Source organism: Triturus cristatus, chromosome 3_2 (genome assembly GCF_964204655.1).
Source record: "Triturus cristatus chromosome 3_2, aTriCri1.1, whole genome shotgun sequence".
In the NCBI taxonomy this organism is placed as follows: Eukaryota; Metazoa; Chordata; class Amphibia; order Caudata; family Salamandridae; genus Triturus; species Triturus cristatus.
Genome location: NC_140584.1, coordinates 475,811,190 through 475,832,267, shown reverse-complemented (window position 1 = coordinate 475,832,267; position 21,078 = coordinate 475,811,190). Strand labels below are relative to the sequence as shown.

The window sequence follows — 21,078 nt, the reverse complement described above, 5'->3', positions numbered from 1 at the left end:
CCAGAGGAAGGGCAGCTGCGTGTGGCACTAAAGTGAGAATACGTGTCTGCCCATGTGTTTTAAAGTACGTCACAGCACTGATCAAGACAAACACAAGAGGACACTCAAAGATTGATTGTTTCCTCCACAGGTTCTTGCTCTGCCTATTCCTCGGAGAAGATGACAGTAGATTCTGCTGCCAAGGCTTTTAGCCTTGAGGTGAGGTCACACTGAGGTGACTAGAGACGGGACATATTTTATGATTAAAGTCGAGGGCACGTTTCCAGCCAAAAATCGTATATCATGTCTTGTTCTTCCATATGCTGGATTACAGTAAACTCCCTTCATTTAAAAGTGGTGTGTGCCGTTGTAAACGGCGAGAAGTGTTTATTCACAAGATGGCGGCCATTATTTTCTCAAAGCGCATTACTTCTAACGCGTGGGTTGAATGAAAGACTTGTTTCTTGCAAGAGTGCATCGAAATCATGAGAAAGGTCCATGGATTATTGTGTACTGTGTCTGTGAACAGCGACCCAAAAGAAGACCATATTTAATGTTTTCTCCATGAGGGTCCGGCACCCGTTCTGTATAGTCAGAGCAGAAGCAGGCAGCTTGGAGTTTTGCCATTGCCTGATCACAGCATCAGTGGTGCTGGAAGCATTTTCAGAGTGTTGGTGCTGCCATCAGTGTTACATCAACAAAGGTGTCACGCAAAGAACAAATGAGCCACACTCATTCAGCAGGAGAGCAGTGAGGGTGTGGTATGAAGCTGATGGTGCATTTTGGAGCAGACCGACGCAAATATATTAATATAGTGTGGTAGCGTACTGTCATTTACAGACCCACATTTTCCATTGAAATGGCCACTGAATTTTCGCAGGGATGCAGTTTTACTCATAAAACTATATAGCCACAAACAACGTGTGGAAATTGGGTTTCATTTGCACCTCGCTAAGTAAAATGTCTTGATTTGTTTAGATCCTATTAAAATTCTTTGCTTCCGTCATACTTAAAAATACAAAATCAGAGATTCATTTATGCTTTCCAGTGCTGGTCTATTTAGAAATATTTGTACATTTACATATCTTTAAATTTTATTGTGTTATTGTGCAGCCTTCCAACCACCCCCTTTGTACTCAAGCAAGATTTCCACATAGTTCACTTTACAAAATCTTCTCACTAAAAGTAAACACCAATCTCCATGTTTAAACTAATGGGCAGCAGTTTGTCAGAAACCATATCCAGACATTTGATCCCTGGCTTTGAACACACAAAATTTAACAAGATAAAGACAACATTGTAAGGCATCTTTTTTGCTCATTCACCTTTCGAACGCTAGCATGGCTATTTCTGGGTGTGCTGCTGCACCCCCTCACCCCTACTTCCAGCACCTGTGCACAACATGGGCTATAAATCGAACAGGGGCAGATAAATCCAGTGCTTTTTTCAATCAGTTTAAGAAAAATCTGGTTCCCGCAATGTCTTGTTTAAAGCCAGTTTCCTCCGGGGGCTGTAAAAACGCATTGTACTGCTCTCCAATGTGGGCCAAAAAATATCCCAGCATTGCCCTTGGTGGGTCTCCTTCTCCTCACAGGCATATATAGTACAGAAAGCTTGAAGCACTGGCTCCAAGAAACTCTAGATCCCTTCATCTCTGAGTTGACCTGCCCACATCATAGCAATACAGTGCTATGGTACTGGAATAGCTGGACTATCTGAATACATAATGCCTACATTAGGCACTTGTCCCAAGTTCCTGGTGATATGATTGCACTATCAATCAATCAATCAATCAATCAATCAAGCATTTATATAGCGTACTACTCACCCAGAGGGTCTCAAGGCGCTGGGGGAGGGGGGTCCGCTGCTGCTCGAACAGCCAGGTCTTGAGCTGCTTCCTGAAGGCGAGGTGGTCCTGGGTCAGGCGGAGGTGGGTCGGGAGGGAGTTCCATGTCTTGGCGGCGAGGTAGGAGAAGGACCGTCCCCCTTTGGTGGCTCTTCGGATGCGGGGGACGGCGGCAAGGGCGTGGACGGTCGATCGAAGCTGGCGTTTGGGAGCGTAGAAGTTGAGGTGGCTGTTGAGGTATCCTGGGCCTTGGTTGTGTAGGGCTTTGTGTGCGTGGGTGAGGAGTCGGAAGGTGATTCTCTTGTTGACCGGGAGCCAGTGCAGGTCTCTCAGGTGTCCGGAGATGTGGTTGCGACGGGGGATGTCCAGGATGAGTCGTGCTGAGGCGTTCTGGATCCGCTGGAGTCTCTTCTGGAGTTTGGCGGTAGTTCCGGCGTAGAGGGAGTTGCCGTAGTCTAGACGGCTGGTGACGAGGGCCTGGGTGACCGTCTTCCTGGTCTCGGTGGGGATCCACCGGAAGATCTTACGTAGCATGCGCAGGATGTTGAAGCATGACGAGGAGACGGCCTTGACTTGTCTGGTCATGGAGAGGGAGGAGTCCAGGATGAAGCCCAGTGGTACATGGTGGTATTCCTTCGCTGCAGCTCTCCACCCATGTATGCATTGACTCACATATTCACACATGTAGGATCATTTACCTAACAAAACCATTCAGCCAAAACCTGATGCACTCTCCACAGATGAACCTTTACACACTTTACACAATTCATATTCTTAAAACGGCTTGTCCTGCTTGTTTTACAGTGCTTGTGTTACCATTACAACCAGGACTGGCTTTAGGGTGGTGAGACCGGTGCCGCCACACCTAGTGACAAGCTTGAGAAGGCGCCATTAGCGTGGCAGGCTGAGGCGAGATAAGTGACCCCCGGATCCATCTTTGTGGGTCTGGCATTTTTGGGGAATAAAAATGTCACAATAGCTCTGTTGGATAATGTGCTCGAGGGAAAGATCTGTAATTTTTCTGGTAACAGTTTGACTCATGATAAAGTGGGATAGAATGTTAATGTTCCTTCTGCAAAGCACAACCTTTTACATGCAGATCACAACTTTTTAGGTCTCGCTGAGACAGCGAAAGCTGTCTCTTTGAGACATTTTGTAAGTGAGTTTTTGAAAGTGCTTCCCATGGCATAGAGCTACAGTGCACGAGGCGTGCACGCGCACAAAGCAGCCATATAGCTTTATGTCGCTCTCCCTCGTAGCCCCTCTCCGCCCCCTTCCCTGCTGCTATTTCACACCAGTTTTCCTCAGAAGTCCCGCTTCCCTCCCCCCCCACACCATCGCGTCTCGCGTGTCAAAATAGCTAGTGTTTATTTCTCTCGTATGTTTGTCACTTAGGAAACCCTACCCCTTGCCATTCGCTTAAGACTTTACGTTTCCAGCTCATGGCACTGCTTTTTCACAGGGTCTTAATTGTTGCACACTTGCAGATGCTGGTCTCCGTGACACCTTCTCTGCTCCTCATTCTGTCCACCGAGGCCTCTAGTGTCAGTGGTATAGTTTCTGTGCGTTTAGTGATGACGGACGATGAGTCACAGAGACCCGCCTGAAGGGCAGCGTCACCCTTCCTCGCGCGGTGAAACGTCCTCACGCGGTGAAACCTGTTATTACTCGAGAAACGAGGGTAGACTTGTTAATATATGCAGTGCATTCCTCTCGAAAGAGCCCCCCTGTCAGTGGAGGATTCCACGAGTGAGAACATTCAAAGTTCAAACATGTTCTTTTTCTTGAAGTAAATCCAGTCGTAAGAAGTTGTGTTCTTAAGAAATAGAGCCATCGGCTTTTCAAATAGAGCGATAATAGGATATAGAGATAAAGCAAAGCAGACTTTTATTATTGTTTACTAGACGCTTGTATTTTGTAAAATAATCTCGCTGTGGTCTTGTCTGTTTTAATTTTAACATGTGTTCCAATTGTCCGCACACCAACAGTCCATAAATCACTCAAGCCAATTAATTGAGAAGGTTTTTGAGTCTGAGAATGTTTTGGTCGAGCAGTGTGGTGGTATTTTTTTTTTCCGGGATCAAAAACATATTTTTCTTTCAGTACGCATGGAGGGTAAAAGCAACAGATTGGCTGTTTTCCCTTGCACTTTTTCTTTGTTCGGGAAGCCAAGTTAAATAAACATGTTTTTCTAAGCCTTTCTGTGGTGAAAGCTGTGACCGATGACGCAGCTGAAACGAAGGCCATTTGCCCGGGCGCCACACCTTTTGTCTGGGCCGGGCTGCATGGCCCTGCTCACTGAGGGCTGTGGCGGCGCTAGCTTTCGTACAGATGCCCTACGAGACAAGAGTCTTTTCAAAGCGAGTGACAGCAAAAACTTTCGGAAGTTTAATGAGGATTCCCGGAGGCCTGTGTCCTTCGCAGATTGCCCGGGTCCTTTCATCAGTGATATTTGATGGACAAATAGACCAAATGCAAGGACAAAAATTCTATGGCTCCTGCGTGTCTGCACAAAGGAAATCGGCCTCCTCGACAATAGGGTTAATGGCACTCTCGCCCCTGTGAAAGCCATAATGTAATAGTAAACTAAATGAAGAGGGCGTTCTTTACACTTGCCAAATGCTCCTCTGCTTATTCAGCTTTTCAGCAGACCTAAGGGTGAGAAAAGACAATAAGTAATCATATTATCGAGGCCTTTCATTTTCTTACACTCTGTTGGTCCTGCTCTCCTTCGCCCCCAATGCATAATGTTATAATAGCCAACAATTGGACATGGCATCATTCAATTAAAAAAGGCAGGTGCAGGAAAACGGCAAGCATGCTAGTGGTGAGTGAAGTTTGTTTTCCAGGTCATTGTTCATGCTGTCGATATAGCTAGCTAAATCTGAGTGTTTTTTTTTCTAAAACTGGCCATCTATTACCAACTTTTTTTGGACATGCACTTCCGGCCTTTCACTGGAAGATTGTTGTAGCACTTATTGTGAGTAGGCCTATCTCCGAATGTTCCATTTAGATTTTTCCAATTTTCTACCGCCATATGTGATTTTAGAATAAATATATATTGCTGGGTACTATCTTGCTTCTTGAACTATGCATCAGGGTCGCAGACAGCCCTAGAAAAAGTCTGCACAGATAGACAAATATAAAAAACTCACAACACAGATAGAAAAGATCCTTACAGATAGCGAACAGGAAAATAAATGGACACTAATATGCGAAATGATTTGTAAGTCATCCCCTCATCACTCAAGTTATTCAATTTACTTTTGAAAAAGGAGCCAGTGTTTCTGAGCTCATCTACACCGAGTACCAGTCTCCGTTCTTCTGGGGCGTTGACGCTTCTGTTAATTGCACATGACTGCACCTCTCATGCACTTTATTACCCACCAAAACAGACGAGAGGCAGTATCCAAAATTAATATTTTTTATTATAGAGTAATGTGACAGCAGTAAAGAGCCAACACGTGTTTCACAATATTTATTGTATCATAAGGGCCATATAGACAGTTATAAATCACTACAATAAAAGCAGAACAAGCATTTGCAATGCAACAGGTCTCGCATTTACGTGAGTTTTAGCTGATGGCATTGTAAATGAAATGCCTTTTATTTATGTTTTTTTTTCTTTAAACATAAATTTAATGCATTGTCATTTACAATGCCAACAGCTTAAACTCTGGTAAATGCGAGACCTATTGCATTGCAAATGCTTGTTATTTTATGTAGGGAGCTAACTGGGCACTGCTTTTGTAACGGAGATCCTTTGTTACTTGCAATTTATCAGAAGTTGCAATCTTTCCAATATAGCCCAGTGAGCTATGAACTGGCCTCAAAGCCCTGCATGCAAACAACAAGGCATGGGTTTAGAACCTTAGTGTTTCCCCCTCAATCTTCCATTATTCTTAGATTGCTGAAAAGGGTTCCTTTGAGTAGTAATGTATATCTTTATTAGTATACAAACCACAATCACTGTGTTATGTTTCAAATTCCGAGTTTATGGGGCATATTTGCTAACACTTTGCACCGGGTTTGAGTCCCACATGTGATGCAAACCTAGTACAAAGTGTTGCTTGACAAATGACTTTCCAGCACAAATCTTGAATTGTTTCGGAAAGTAGCCCAACAGTAATGCTATACAGTAATGCAAAGTAGCACTATGTGTACGATGGCTGACACATGCATGTTCCCATGTAACCACCTATGAACATTGACATTAAAACATATCTCCTAACATAAGTGAAAGACACTTGTGTAAATAAAAATGGGCCTCCTCGAGGATGGTGTAAACCTGGAGAAAAGATGTATTTTCTCCAAACCATCCCAACTTTTCATGTGTGCTGCACTGTATAGCACACATACAAAGTGGTATAGAATTTTGTGCTGGAAAGGTACCGTTCCAGTACAAAACGTATGCTTGACATCACATATACCCGTTGTTCTTTGCTGAAAAGTAGTATGCATTGGCACAGGGCAGTCTAAGCTACACCAGTGCTAGGGGAGCGTGCAACAGCACCATATTTTAGTATCCATGGTGCTGTTGTGCTGTCTCCTTTTCACGCAGCAACAATAGTTACTGTACTGCCTGAAAACTTGGTAAATCTGCCTCTTTGTTTCTCCAGACTAAGCACTCTTAACATATAATGCCTACCAGTATGGATGGCATGCCTCCCACACCTTGCATCCATCATTGTCTCTAGCAAATCTTCCTAGACATTGATTCACACACTTGTGTGGGGGTGCCAACAAAGATTATTGCACCGGGCGCCACCACGCAAAAGCTCACCTTGATTACAACAAAAAGCTACAGGCAGGAGCACATCTTAAGTAGAAATGGAGGTTTGGATTCTTTACTTCAATTTCCTATCACAATCAAATTTTACCAAGATTGCATTTCAACATTTCAGTGGAATCTGAATATGGTTGTTCAGGCTCCTAGGAACATTATTCTAAGTCGTGGTAGATTCTGTTGCTTGGTGGTTGAATTCCACCATTGTTTTCATTACTGGGGGGTCTACTGTGATTACTTCCGCTCAGAAAGAAAAGACCTTCTGAGAATAAGATCTATGCTGCTCTACGCTGTCTAACTCCAACAGAGCTCTTGGAATCATGGAAAAGCTAAAAAGTTTATTAGAGAAACAAAAAAACCCGCGAGAGCATCTGTCTACTAGGATCGAAGGAGCAGAGGATTGAAGAAAGAGGGTGAATGGCTTTCAGAGATCTCTTCGTCAATTCTTTTTTAATCCACAAAAGTTCCAGATATATCCCAAATGGAACATTGTATGATAGCAGATAAATAAAACAATTAGTTTCAGAAAGAGGCACAATTGGGTATCAAAAAGCATATTTTATTTTGCTTCAGAACCACTCGTTTCAATATGCAAATATTGCTGCTTGTATTCATTGATTACCGCTTTACATCACAAGAGCCTTCTAATGAGCTTGTGATTGAACCACTAACATAACCTGTGATGAGTCATTTCTTGAGAAAGGGACCTAAGCGGCCTCTTGGCACGCCTGTTTTTGTGTATTTGCATCTAAAATGCCTTTCCCTGCGCACACCATAATTTTATGTGACTAACATTGTGCTAAGAAGAGGGGAAGAGAAAAGAGATGCCAAGTCATTTTACCGCATGCACTTTTATCCTTCTTGATTTTAATGTAGTTGCCAAGGAAACGGAGCACTCACGATGAAGCTGTGTTTCCATATTTGAACTCAGAACAAAGGAATGGACAATGCAAATGTCTACAAAACATAAAAGTATGTGGCAAACTAGACATACAGCTGGTGGTGGCATGGAAACACAAGGCTTGCGATAATTGTGCGTGGAAAGTAAAAACAGAAAGGTAGTGGCTATCAGACGATACAGTGGACACAACTCTTTGTATTGTACGAGATAGCACAGCTGACAAGAACACTAGGTCGAATGCAAAGGGGCCTGAGAGCACAGCAACGCGTTCCACTGAAGAATTACACCTACAATTAGATGCAAAGCAGATTTTGTCTAAAACAAGTGAACAGTAATGTCTGCATTGATGTATGTACGATTTAAATATGGTTCAACATATCTAAAGATGTGTGTAATGGAAAAGGTCAGACATAGTCCACAGCATGAAACGTATGCTCAATTCTTTGACAGTAAAACATGGGCGCCAACATAAAACATATTAAGACAAAGTGGTGTGGTCTCTGTCCTTGTTTATACATTTATTTACAACCTGAACCCAGCTAAGGTGCACCAAACCTCTGTACATTCAAAGAGTGATGTACATCTCAGAATTGCATTTCACATATTTAAAATCTTAGGCATAGGGAGGTTAAATGATCTGGCCAGAGGAACACAACTTTAAGTCAAGTGCCAAGGCAGGGATCAGAACCCGAATCCCCGGGTTCCAACATGGACAGTGTCACCTGTACACCTCATCTTCTCTCCCAGGTCGTTCACTGTCATGTCACCGACAGAATTGTCTCACATGAGGGGTTTTCCAAGCACTGGCAGTTGAAGAGGCTGTTGAGGTTTCTTTGATCACTGCTGTACAAATGGTTCTTCCTTCCTCACTAATGTGGAGTACCCTGTCCACCAAACCCTGAATCAGGCCCTATGTCCTGCACGAGGCGCAATTTTAATATCACAAGTGCAGTGCCCTTCAAACCCATCTCTGTGCAGGGCTGGCCTACCTACTTTCATTAACACACCTTGTCCTGGCAGAGATGTTTAGCCATTTGACCTGAGCCCTGGACTAGGAAAAGTGGCTTGTGGGTAATTGTGGGACTAAAGCTTGGTAATATTTCATGCATTGCATTCTTCTGATTAAACTGATTCAAGACAGAACATTAATATAGGATTATAGCCTGTTGCTCAGGCCTACTCCAATTTTTAAAGGTCATGAATCTGAGTCATGGAACGAGCCATAATTGAGGATATCTAAGCAAAGAAAAGGCCTTTAAAAGGGGAGAGAGGCACTGACTTTTAGCCCAATGTAGGAGGCTATAAAAATATTCCACCCACTGAGAGAAGAATTTTCTCAATTAAAAAGGGTACAGATAAACATTGGAATTTTGGAACAGAATGTCTATACCAGCCACTGTTGCTCCCGGGTAACTCAGATTTCTGCAATGGAGCACTCAGCTTTTATAAAGACCCTTTGAACAAATATTGCAGTGTATAGACAGGGCTTACGTAAGGGTAAACAGAGATTTGGTTGCTTATCTTCAGGGCACCACTTTCGCTTGCCTTTTAGCAGACTCCACTGTCATTACCCTCTACCTTTATTAATCCCAGGCCTATTACTTGATAAATTGAAAACAAGGTTAGGACATTAACACAGAGTATAGTAATGTGGAGGAAATCCATCTTTTTTGCATAGTCACCCTTGAACTTTCACCTTTTTCTGGACCTTATTACTGGCAAGTAGAAGGATTCTCTGCCTTATGGCACTTCTATACAAAGCCACAGTACGTCTGCTCCGCCCCTAAAATGGTATTAGTAAAATTGGTTTGATACTAATTGTCTGTTTTACTTTACTGTAAAACCATGGTAGATGTTGTTTTCACTGTGTTACTGTGAGTGTTGGTACAAATACTTTACACATTGCCTTTGATAGCCTAGACTGCTCAGGCCAAGCTACCTAGAGGGTGAGCAGGGGTTATCTTAACAGTGTATCCCCCTTTCCCTGACTAGAAACAAGGGTCCCTACTTGGACAGTGGTACCTACCCTGCCAACTAGAGACCCCCAGATCTAACAGGGTGTCTCTGTCAAATTTGACAACCACCAGTCAAATGTTTAACTTTTAAACCTATAGTATGGGGGCATTTTATTTTCTTTGCTGTCCCTCACCGCCACGTGTTACCTGGTAGTGACAAACAGCACAAAAAGACATATATTATCAATAATTCTAATTTAAGCAAATGGTGTTATATGTAAACCTCCAATGGCCCGACAGAGTATGGGCCGTCGGAGGAGTATGCCAGTAACCACTTCGTGGAAGTCCGAGGCTACACTTCCCCCATAGGGACCACCTTTTTCATAATAAGTGTCCGGCCCAGGGTCCATGGGTTACTGGGTTGCCCGTCCTTCTTTAACACAGTAACCGAGCTGGAGTAGGCTCCATCGCTGACATGTGTATGATCAGGTTTAATGGGCAGGCGGACTGAGGCTTTGACATAGAATGTACTCAAGATACTCTGTTGCAGTTTTGATGGAGTACCCTTCCAGCCAAACTCTAAATCAGGCCATAAGTCTCAAGGGCGAAACTTTGAATGGTACGACCTCCTTGGTGTATCTGATCTCTGTTCCATCACAGTTGACCTGAAATCGCGCTAGGTCCCGATCATCCTCGAACCTCTGTTTTTCAATGGTGCTTTACTTTTCCTTTATGCTTTTTGCCCTAAAACTCATACCTCTGCTTTCTCTTATCCAAATTTACTGATTTGCATGTATTTTTGCTCATCAATATTTCTCTATCTTTCTAAATTAGTATGGCAGTTTAATTGCTTTTGTTTACTTTAAAGTTTTTAGTATTGCTTAAACGTAAGCACACTTCTCTGCTGATTGCCTGTCATTTGTGCTATAGCAACCAGGTTTTGAGCAGAAATTCTCTGAAATCTGTGTTTTGTCACCAAATTGTGTTTATTAAATTGGTAGGAATCAATCTCTCCGATATTAATAAACCAATATCTGACACATTTTATGAATCGCCCACACATGGACGAGACGGTCTCTTTTAAACCAAGAGGGCAAATATCATTTCATCAACTACAATTATTTGAACCTGTGATTTATTCCATTACTTTTATCAGAGGTGATCTTTTAAAACAATTTATTAAGTGTTAGTTTCTTAATCTACAAAATCTTACATAGATTAATTGTTCTGTTGTGCCACCTAACCCTCAGAGATGTTCTCTTCCCTAAAGGCAGCCTGGAAAAACTGCTTATTATAAATGTGAACATAACAAGCCAGAGAGCGCTCATAACATGCTCCTTCCTTCCTTCTAAAATTTAGCTTCAGTGGAGAACCAAACACAAATAAATTTCTTTCAGTAAGGAGAAACCTTTGTTACCACCGTTTTGTGTACTTTCTGTCCCCAAATAAGCAGTGGGATTGACTAATTAGCGTAATACTGTTAATTCTGAATATTTCCCATGAGATTATTATTCATTAAAGTATTTATGTAGCGCAGATCTCACCACAATGGAAGCAAGGCACTGCAGGTAAAAACAAAAGACAAAACTAAAATAACAAACCAGGTACATAGCAGTTGCAGAGGAGTGGCTCAGATGGTCAGGATAACTATACAACTAGTACAAATAAGCAGCAACACACCAACATTGGATAGTGCTACCTTAGTCTAAGATCAATCCAAACAATGCCGTTGTCATGTGTACCTCACACATCTATTTCTAAACTCTATTTGTAAGTGATTGGTAAATATATAAAAACTTCGAATTTCCTTTTTCCAACTTAAATCTACAGAAATATAGGGCCAGATGCATCAAGCAGTTTTTGCCTTCGCAAACGGCTGATTCTCAAAATCGTCCGTTTGCGAATGCAAAAAAATGCTCTTCTGATGCAGGAAACCCTATTTTGCGATTTGGTAACCTGATACCGAATCGTAAAATGGGTTTGCGATTTGCTATTAGGAAGGGGCGTGTTTAGGGCGCCCCTTCCTAATACCGAATCGCATCGGTATGCATGAATGTTTTGCGACCGAAATGCGGTCGCAAAACCTTCGCGTTTTACCACCTACTTCAAGTAGGTGGTAACCAATTCACAAATGGGAAGGGGTCCCCAAGGGACCTCTTACCCTTTGGGAATGTCTGTAAATGCATTTTCTAAGAGAATGCAGTGGTCCACTGCCTGCTCTTAGAAAATGAAAGGAAAAGTTGTAATTTTCTCTTTTATAAAGCAGCCCTTTTTCATTAAAGGAAAACGGGCTGCTGTACAAAAAAAGATTGCTTTAATAAAAAGCAATCACAGACACGGTGGTCACCATCCTGTGACTTATGCGATTCCTAGGAGGTCGCAAATTGCGACCGACCTCATTAATATTCATGAGGTAGGTCATTTGTGATCCCCTAGGAATTGCATAAAGTGTTAAACACACCTTCATGCATTCAGTTTTGCGATTTTCTAATTGTGAATCGTAAGGATTCACAATTAGGAAATCGCAAAATGGTTTGTTGATGCATCTGGCCCATAGTGAGTTAGAATTTACTGGTAAGAGCCACCATGTACATCATGTTCGTCTGTGCTTCATGCACAGAGCATGAGTGATCTGCATTAATTTCGATTTCTTTTTTACTATTACTAGTGCCTTTCAAATTCACTTACCATCTTCTTTCTATCAGCAAAACTCAAGCATTCCCTACCTCTTCAATGAAAGTAATTTGTAGTTATATCCTTTTGATGAGTAGGTGAATTAATCTAGGATTTCTCCCTCTTGAGCTGTATTTTTGGCTTAATGAAGTTCTATATGTTAGTAATACCATTTACACTAACATCCCCCAGTGTGTATGTTATAACTATCATAAACTCTCCATCCCCAGCACTCATGAATTAAGCAATGCCCAATATTTGTAATTTCTGAAATGTTGCTCTAAAAAGTCGTAGATTTAATAAGTATGTCTATTCTTCTGAGCTGTTGCTTAAAAAATATGAATATCTTTTAACTGTGGTGATAGCAAATCCTCTTTTTCTGCACACTATGTACCTCAATATTTTTTTAATGTTTTCAATGACCATATGGCCATCAGAAAGAATAGTCCCAATCAAATTAGTTATCTCTTACACGCCACCTTTCATGCTTTACTGCTCGTATGCTGCTCCTTCGCAAGGAGGGGCAGAGCATATCCAGGCAGCAATATGGCCACTCTGGAGAGCAGCTCTGCTGTCCGACACTATAATCTGCAAATTATTCTGCACCATCGGTCCCATCCACGGCAGCAAAATCGCCGACTACCACCTAGCAACTGCGGAGAGCCTCCCTATGTGATTTCCAGGCACCAGACATGACACTATATGCACTTTGCGCTCAGGGTCAATAATTCATTTCTGGCTATACCCCACACGATTCCAGCCACATGCGGCCATTGAGACGGATGTGGCGTCCACCTGACCACTGCCCACTGCACTATATCAGACTTACAGGCCTTGATGTACAGAGATTGATACAGTTGAGTGTGTTCAGTGGGTTTGGCAAGGCCTGCACCATCGAACCCAATTGAAATGCATCTACGTCCTGTCTATCCCCTTAGCGCTCAACCCACTGCTACCTACCTTGCAGGACGACGGCGCTAGAGCACAAGCACACAAGAGGAAATTATTCACATTTGCTGACCTTTACCCTGATGGGCAATTCCTTTCTCCTTTCAATCTGAGTGAATCCTCATGACCCACTGCACTAGACATCTTGCTATACCGCAAGCTACGCGCCACATGCCAAGCAACACATAACACATTCCTTGACCCTCCACCCACGTTACACGCTCTTGAACACATGCTGACAAATACCTCCTCCCACAAATTAGTCAGCTGCCTATATGCAAGACAAGGCACCAATCGGTGCCTCAACAGCCTGCAATACCTAGGCCCTAAACATTAATCCCCCCTCACGCATGAGCTATGAACACATTGCTGGGGGCAGACTGCAGCTCTGTCACCTAACTATAGACTGAGACTTATCCATTTTAAGTTCCTCCATCAATTGTACCATAGACCAACATACGTGCAGGGCAAGAGTCTGGTGGCAGAAGCCAGCTGTGTGAGGTTCTGGTACCGCAGGCCTCCTTTCTGCATCTCGCCTGGGACTACCCAAAGGAGGCAGACTATTGCAGACAGTGCACTATACCCTGCAACAGATCATTGGCCACCTCACACCGCAGACCCCACTAGTATGCCTTCTGGGCTATGTCAGGCACCTCGCACCTGAGATCTGATGTCTCACAGCTATGCTCTTGCTTCTGACAAAGCGCCAAGTTGCCATGCTCTTGGGGAGGAGGCCTGCACCCAAGGTTGAGTCCTAACTGCAGGATGCAGCCTATTGTCAGGAGCAACTGGCCAACCACTGGGAACAAGTATCACAGACAGCTCACCCTAAAGATATTTAGGAACCACTGCTATCGTGCCTACGCTCTGAGATCCACCCCCCCCCCCCTCCCAGGATCGCTTGTAGAGGCAGAGTAAGTAGCTTTGTCAAATCTCTCTTTCGTTATTTGTCACCATGGGATACTGTATTGCTTCTTTTGACCTAACTTCCTGTTCTCCCTCCCCACTCGTCTCCTTTTGCACACTTTTCTCCCTCCCCCTTCTACCCCCCCCCCTTATTCTTTCACTGTTGACTGTTTTGAGGCCATTGCCTCTATAGTGTTCTTTATATCAAATGTTAATACAAAACAATTTAAAAAAAGGTATTCAAAAGCAAGGCTATCAGATATGAAATGCTTCATCCTATGTTACACATTTATCATCAAATCCTAATTACAGGGATGACCATAGAATGAAATGGATTATCATTACCAATATGCCAGCAATTGGCACAATTATATTAATTATGTAAAGAATTATGCCAGGGAATGTAGGGACATTGTCAAGAAGGCCCATAATAGGTCAGGGATGTCCCCGATTATGTTATGTTAAGGACATCCAGAATCCAATCAAGCATGAGCACAATACATTAAGGGTTTGTGGATTTTATGACTGATAGCCAAGAATGCCAACCAAATGTCAGAGCTGGGCCAGTATTATCCCAGGCATAGCCAGAATATTGTCAAGAATGACAAGAGTATGTTCAAGACGGGCTACTTATATGCCAGGAATGGCTGAAATGTTGCCAAACATACCTATAATATGTAATGAGTACACCACAGTTATAGTACAAGTTATAGTAGCAATACACAAAGAATCATTCAAGGAATGCCCACAATACATCAAGAACAAGTCATCATCATTTTAAGGTTAGCAATAATGAGATCAATAATGCCCATGCTGGGTCATGAATGGGCAGCAATAATGCAAGGACAGCCAGAATGGTACTGCCAAAATGCCTCTAATGTATTGTGGATGGGCCGCTGTTATGCCAGGGATAGCCATGATGGTATCAAGAAAGGACTATATGTCAGAATCTGTCACAGGTATTCTAGGACTGTCAGAATGTTGTCAATAATGCTCATACTATGTCAGAAAGGTTGACCACTGAGAGATAGAAGAATGTCATCAAGAATGCCCACAAAGACCCTCCTTACAAGTTCCATGGACTGGCAGAGTGCAAACTTCAGACAAAAATGAAATCTACTGCGCAACAACCCACCAACTTTGTGAAATTAGATATTAATCCTACTAGGAATGGCGAATAACCAAATTCTGCATGGTTTTCTCTGTTCTGCGGCTTAAGCTCACATTTACCTCCTTCCCTGAGCAGGTGGTAAATTAGCAGAGGGAGGTGCTGGGCTGCTGGTGGAAAAAGGACTCTTGGATGATTGGGCAGGAAAGAAGAAAAAGGTGACCTGCAGGGTGATCATTATATGCTTCCCCCTTGCTAAGAATGCTCAGGCAGGGACGCGGCCTGAGGGGTGGCTGCTGAAATTGGGCCGGCTGTTTGTGCAACTGAGAAAAACAGTGCAGAAACACCAGGCTAACTGTGATCAAGCTGAGTGGTATCCCTCCTCGGCGGGATATTACAAGGGCGTAAATATCAAAGAGTAATTAACCTAGGATGAGACAGAAAGACTACTACAAAGAAATTCCATAATATCTCTCGCACTCTCAGCGGCTGATTCTACAAAAGGCCAGTCAATAAAAGAAAGATCCAGGGCCTGGAGCTCAACACGCTTTGAAGTTCAGGGTAAGGTGATTGCTCAGGCTAGAATATCGCCACTTCTGGCTTTGCCTCTCTGTTCTGAATGCTGCCTTACAGACCTACTCCGGGGATGAGAGATTGAAAAAAACATTGAAGGATCTCATCTTTGAATGCACAGTGTGGCCCTATACACTGCTCAGCTGCTCCACTACTGCCACTAAGCAGTAGGAGAGGAGACAGCGGAAAGGTTTGTCAATCTCCTTCTCTGTAACTGATGGAATTCTACCCCATGTGCCCTTGAAACCAAGCTGCCACTTTTTAAAAGTTCCAACTTCTCTGAAATTTCAGTCATGGTTGCAATCACTAGCATGTGAGAATACTCATGTGACACCTCTCTTGTCACCTCTCCCATCAAAATGCACTTCATTTATCGAAGGTCTTTGCTACCTATAGTTTACCCAATCCATAATACAGCTTAAGAAATAATGTACATTGCAAGGCTGCTCAACATGTTTTTAAGACTTTTGAGTTAAATATATATAAATCATCAAATATTTTCTATTTCATTAGCCATCCAGTCAAAATTATCAAGTGTATATGTTTGGCATGACTGTTCCCTTGTTGATTTATGCAGCTGTGGATCTTGAAATCCACTCACTTCAGGATATTCCTTTATTCATTTTACTGTAGTTAAATTCATCTCTCAATCATTACTGTATTCACCCCATATGCCATTTTTGTCCCTCCTGCCAATTTAATCAAGTAAGGTTAATACTCGCCTTTATCTAGTCCTCCTCCACATTCCCGTTACTAGCGAGCAACTACATACAGTTGCTAATAGTGCCATCCCAGTCACGCCCCTTCTCTGGATTCTTATCATAGATTGCAGCTCATCAGATCCCATTGTCATATCTAACTGGTGCAAAATCAAGCATGACTCTCTTTTGGGAAAAGATAGCATCGGATCATTCTTTTGTGTTCATCAGCCTCTCATGGCTGACCCATTAACTTTCAACAGGATGACTATTTCCTGGTCTTCTGGCACTTGATTCCTCTTATCAAATCAGTTTTGGTATCTATCTTGTCTTTCTTCCTTTCACAAAAATAATTGATCATTGATTGTCCTTCTATGATTCCTCGCCCTTACAAATCCACTTTAACTCACTCCCCGAGGTGAGCTATTTTGTACGCAAAATTCTGAGATTTTTACACTGATTTCCGCCTTCTTATTTGACTACCACAGAAAGTGTTTTTGCTTTTTCAGTTTGTATGCTTGCTTTAGGTGTCAATGGGCATATTTCATTCATTTCTTGTCTTGGATTTCTGCTCTCTTGAAATCTGAGGTATGTTTGCCTATTCTGACACTGGTACTGTTCTTAGTTCTCCTGAAGTCTAAGGTGCTTGCCATAGTGCATATGGAAACATGTACTGTTCTTAGTTTGAAATAAAGTATCCCCTGGTCATAACATATCATGAATTAGACCCAATGCCTTTAACGCTCTTTCTATTTGTCTTTTCCAATGCGTTTGTGCCTACGTCTCTCTCTGTCTTCCTCAATATATGTATCACTCTCTCTGTTTTCCCCCCTAGCTTCTTTTCCATTGTCTTATGCAGGGGGCGCATTCACAAAAGCAATTATGAGAAAGGGAGGTGGTACTAAAGGGGTACTTGTTTACATACTGTTACAAGTCTTTGTAATCAGTGGTGAAACGTCCAATATCTTAATGGCAAAAGCACAAGCAGAGTGCAATACTTGTTATTTGTAAAAGCTATATACAAATATTCCCTGAATATTCCCATTTTGGATATTTTGGGGCTAATTCAAAGATGGATGTAAATGAGCACTACGTTATGATTTCCAAAATTATTCTGTGACTATGCCCCAATGTCTTTACTACTGTCTTTATTAGTCTTCTTCAATGTATTACAACTCTGTTTTGTCTCTCCCGATTTCTTTCCATTGTCTCTGTTTATCTTAGTAAGTATTCATAATGTAATCACGGCCCGCTATCAAAAAACTAGGAGCCACACTTTTCAAAATGTAGCGCAGCGCAGGAAGTCACCTTGCTGCGCTACGTTTCAGGAAAAGGACAGGAATGTGCCATATTTATTATAATACAGAACATTCTTGTCTTTCCCTAGCGCTGTCTAGAACAAACGCAGGCACTCTTACACCATTGTGCAAGGGTGCCTGTGTTGTAAACAGGATTGTTTTTGTGCACAAAGGGAAATCTTCCTGCACGTAAACAATCCCCTGAGGCACTTTAACACCCATAGAAAGAAGAAACGATTAGGGGAAATAAAGATATTTTTTACTGTTACGCCTCACCTGGGAAGGCATAGCATTTTGGTGCATTCCCAGGTCTCCCAGTAATGGTAAATCTATGAATTCATCAAATTCAATGGGTTTTGCATGGGAACCCACCACCCATGAAATGCCTCCCTGGGGCAGAGTAGCGCAATGCAGCGATTTGCGATGCATTGCGTTATTCGGATTTATCAAGCAAGGGGGCTTTGCTTGGCTTGATAAATCGCATCTTATGGGTTACGTCGCCTTTGCACCATGTTGCATGGTGCAAAAGCGATGCAACCCCTTGATAAAGATGGCCGTAGATCCCGACCCCAGGTCGCATCTCCTCTATTCACATTGTTGTCTTGACAGAGTCCAGTAAGCTCCATCAGGGGTCTTTCTTTGGCAGTAAGATAGCATTCAACCGGACTCTCTGTTTTCTTCTGCTTCTTCATTCCTGTCCATTACCTTTATTTTTACTTATGAATACAGAATAAAGTATAGGTTCAAAAATTCAGCTATATCTTAGGTATTTGGTAAATGCTTGAAATTTTGTGTCAGACAGTTCTTAGTTTATCTAAGTAGATATCTTCATTACTGTGGGAGCGCTATCTCTTGGATAATCTGCATAGTAGTAACCCCAACTCGGGGTCGGGGACTATGTTGCCCTCAAGAATCGGTGGCAAGCTTCAAAACAGCATTTCAAGAACAGTTAATCAGCAAAAAGAACTGAGTCTAAAAGGAGTTTTAGATCAGAAATTTAGGGAGTCGAGGAAGTTTTTAAATGTTAATGAAAAAGAATAGTTCAGTTCAATAAATCAATAATAGGATATAGAGAGCAATTGCCATGAAGGCTCTCAGTGTTAGAAATAGATGCATCAATGACCAAAATCTGAAAAATAGTCTAAAACCAAAATGTGCAGCAAATCAATTGAGAAATGGGCAGAAACCTGAAAGAGTCTGCTTTATACCCAAATTGAGCGTCGTTTATAGCAAATTTTGCCATAGAATTCAATTGAAATTACACAGTCTGCATCAGGTGAGCAGATGTAGCATTTTAACAACTAATAACAGCACAGCATTATAAAACATTATATAATCTAGCACTATCCCCTAGCACTATGCCAAACACTATCCCCTAACATGAATAATATTGAACTCTTTCTGATCTAATGTCATTGGAGGTATCAGAAACAACTAGCTACATGAACAATGAAAAGACTCATAGATGAGCTGTCTACAGCAAGTGAGCACAAAGAGATTTGAAATGCATCTTAAGACTTCCCCCGGAGGTTACCAAATAGTTTTGCTGTGTCAGTGTCAAATATAAAAATACAGTGAATATTATGAAACAGCATCCATGTTAATTCGACATGGAGTCGAGGTCTAGTTAAGGCCTAGTTGAGCACAGGCCATGAAAACGTAATTATGTACATCTCAACAATTTTGTTTCACTTGCAATAGATTTCTTATTAATATGCACATATGAAGCTAAGAAATAACGTCCGCATTATCATCAAAGGTATTTTGGAGTTAACCTATACAATTGAGTACAAATGCAATGCTGCCGACGTAACACCTTTTTTCTTGAAACCCATCCGTGGCTATTGATGTGCCTTGTATGATGAAAGTAAACCACTTGCACAGCCCAGTACATTTCATCTGCAGGGTTGGCAATCACTAGCCATCATCTTCTATTATTCTAGTGGTAACACCCTCGCCTGCTGCATTTGAAGAATTACTTCCGGTGACAAACCCCTCACTGATTGGAAATCATACGTTTAAAAAGAAAAGATCAGTCTCAGATCAGTGCACATGTGTACAAGTACCTGATATGCACACATATTCTGTTAGAGTTGCAGTTGTGGCTTAAATTACTTGCGGTTGGGGTCACTCGGGGGTTCACCCGAGGGGGGATTTAAAAAAAAAACCTCACCTTACCAGGTCCTGCGCCACTCCCGCTCCTGGCTGGGTCCCGCGTTTTCCTGCTCTCTTGCCTTGGGAACCGGAAGTAGGCAGCCTCCCTCCCCTCCCCTAAGCCAATCACAAAGATGTAACGGCAGCGTTGTGATTGGTGGGAACAGAGCCCAGCCGGGCGCCTATGGGGAGGCCAGCAGCCTACATAGAGAAAATGCAGAGTGTGCATTACTAGTTTGGTCGGCCCCAGAGGGCTGACCAAACAGTCAGGGCCCACAGCATTGGGAAAGCCACTCCTCCCCGCCCCCGCCCCCAACCAGGCATACCCTTCTGCTTTCTCACGGTGCGAGAAGTAGAAACATAATATGGTATTTAAAATACCATTTTATTTTTCTGCTTCTCTCACTGTGAATAAAGCAGTGGGGCGACGCTCCTCCGCTCTAATGGAGGAGCCACCATGTAGAGTTGCCAGCAGTGGTTATAAATGCAAATTAGTGTTCAATGAGGTGACCGCATATGAGAGGCGGCTTCATATTAGGCAACACAGTTCGCATGGATTTTCATCCCTACAAACTGATGCTCTTGTATGGTATATTTCATTGGTTACTCGTAAACTTGTAAGTCACTTTGTACTTCAGCGAATACTGAAAAATATGTAAATGAGAGATATGGGACAGCGTGTGCTTTTTTCTATCCAAGTTTTGAGACTCCTTTGTTTATAGCACATAATAACAAAGCATTTAACAAAGCCTACCATTTCCTCTTCAATTTTCAAGCAAGATTTCCTCATTTTCCATTAGTCAACACTAATGCATTCGGGACAACATCTTCAAAGTGCAGTTTTTTTCTGTCAATAATTACAAGGTGTGAGATTCTGTGCAAAAGTGGAATGCTAATTGTATATGTTCTGGTGCACAAGCTGCAATGTGTACTTGAGTTAATCTATGAGTCAAAGAAAACTAGGATGTTTCGTTTTTTGTTCTTAATAGATGACGTGGGTTTATGCAGAATACACATATGACTACTTAATCGTTCTGCATTGATTGTACTAAATTACACTTGTCACAGTTCAGGACACCTCAAAATGTGCGGGGGTGAATAAAACTGTGTTCCTACGTCATTCAGCCGATGTTCTGCAGAAGGACGTGAGACATGGAATTTGCCAATTCTCTGGAACCATCATCCCCCAGAGACAACTCCATGACACTGAGTGCCTGCATTCACATTGCATATATAATTAAGGCAAGCTAACC

The 21,078-nt window shown here is 42.3% G+C and overlaps 1 protein-coding gene across 1 annotated transcript in view; it reads right to left on the bottom strand.

The window, feature by feature from the left end:
- Nucleotides 1-19,931, bottom strand: part of LOC146857563 (tubby protein homolog) — a 995,297-nt gene extending 975,366 nt beyond the window's left edge. The window contains exon 1 of the mRNA XM_085648119.1: nucleotides 19,845-19,931. The gene's annotated coding sequence lies outside the window, so the exon portion shown is untranslated. The remainder of the gene's footprint in view (nucleotides 1-19,844) is intronic.
- Nucleotides 19,932-21,078: the final 1,147 nt, after the last annotated feature.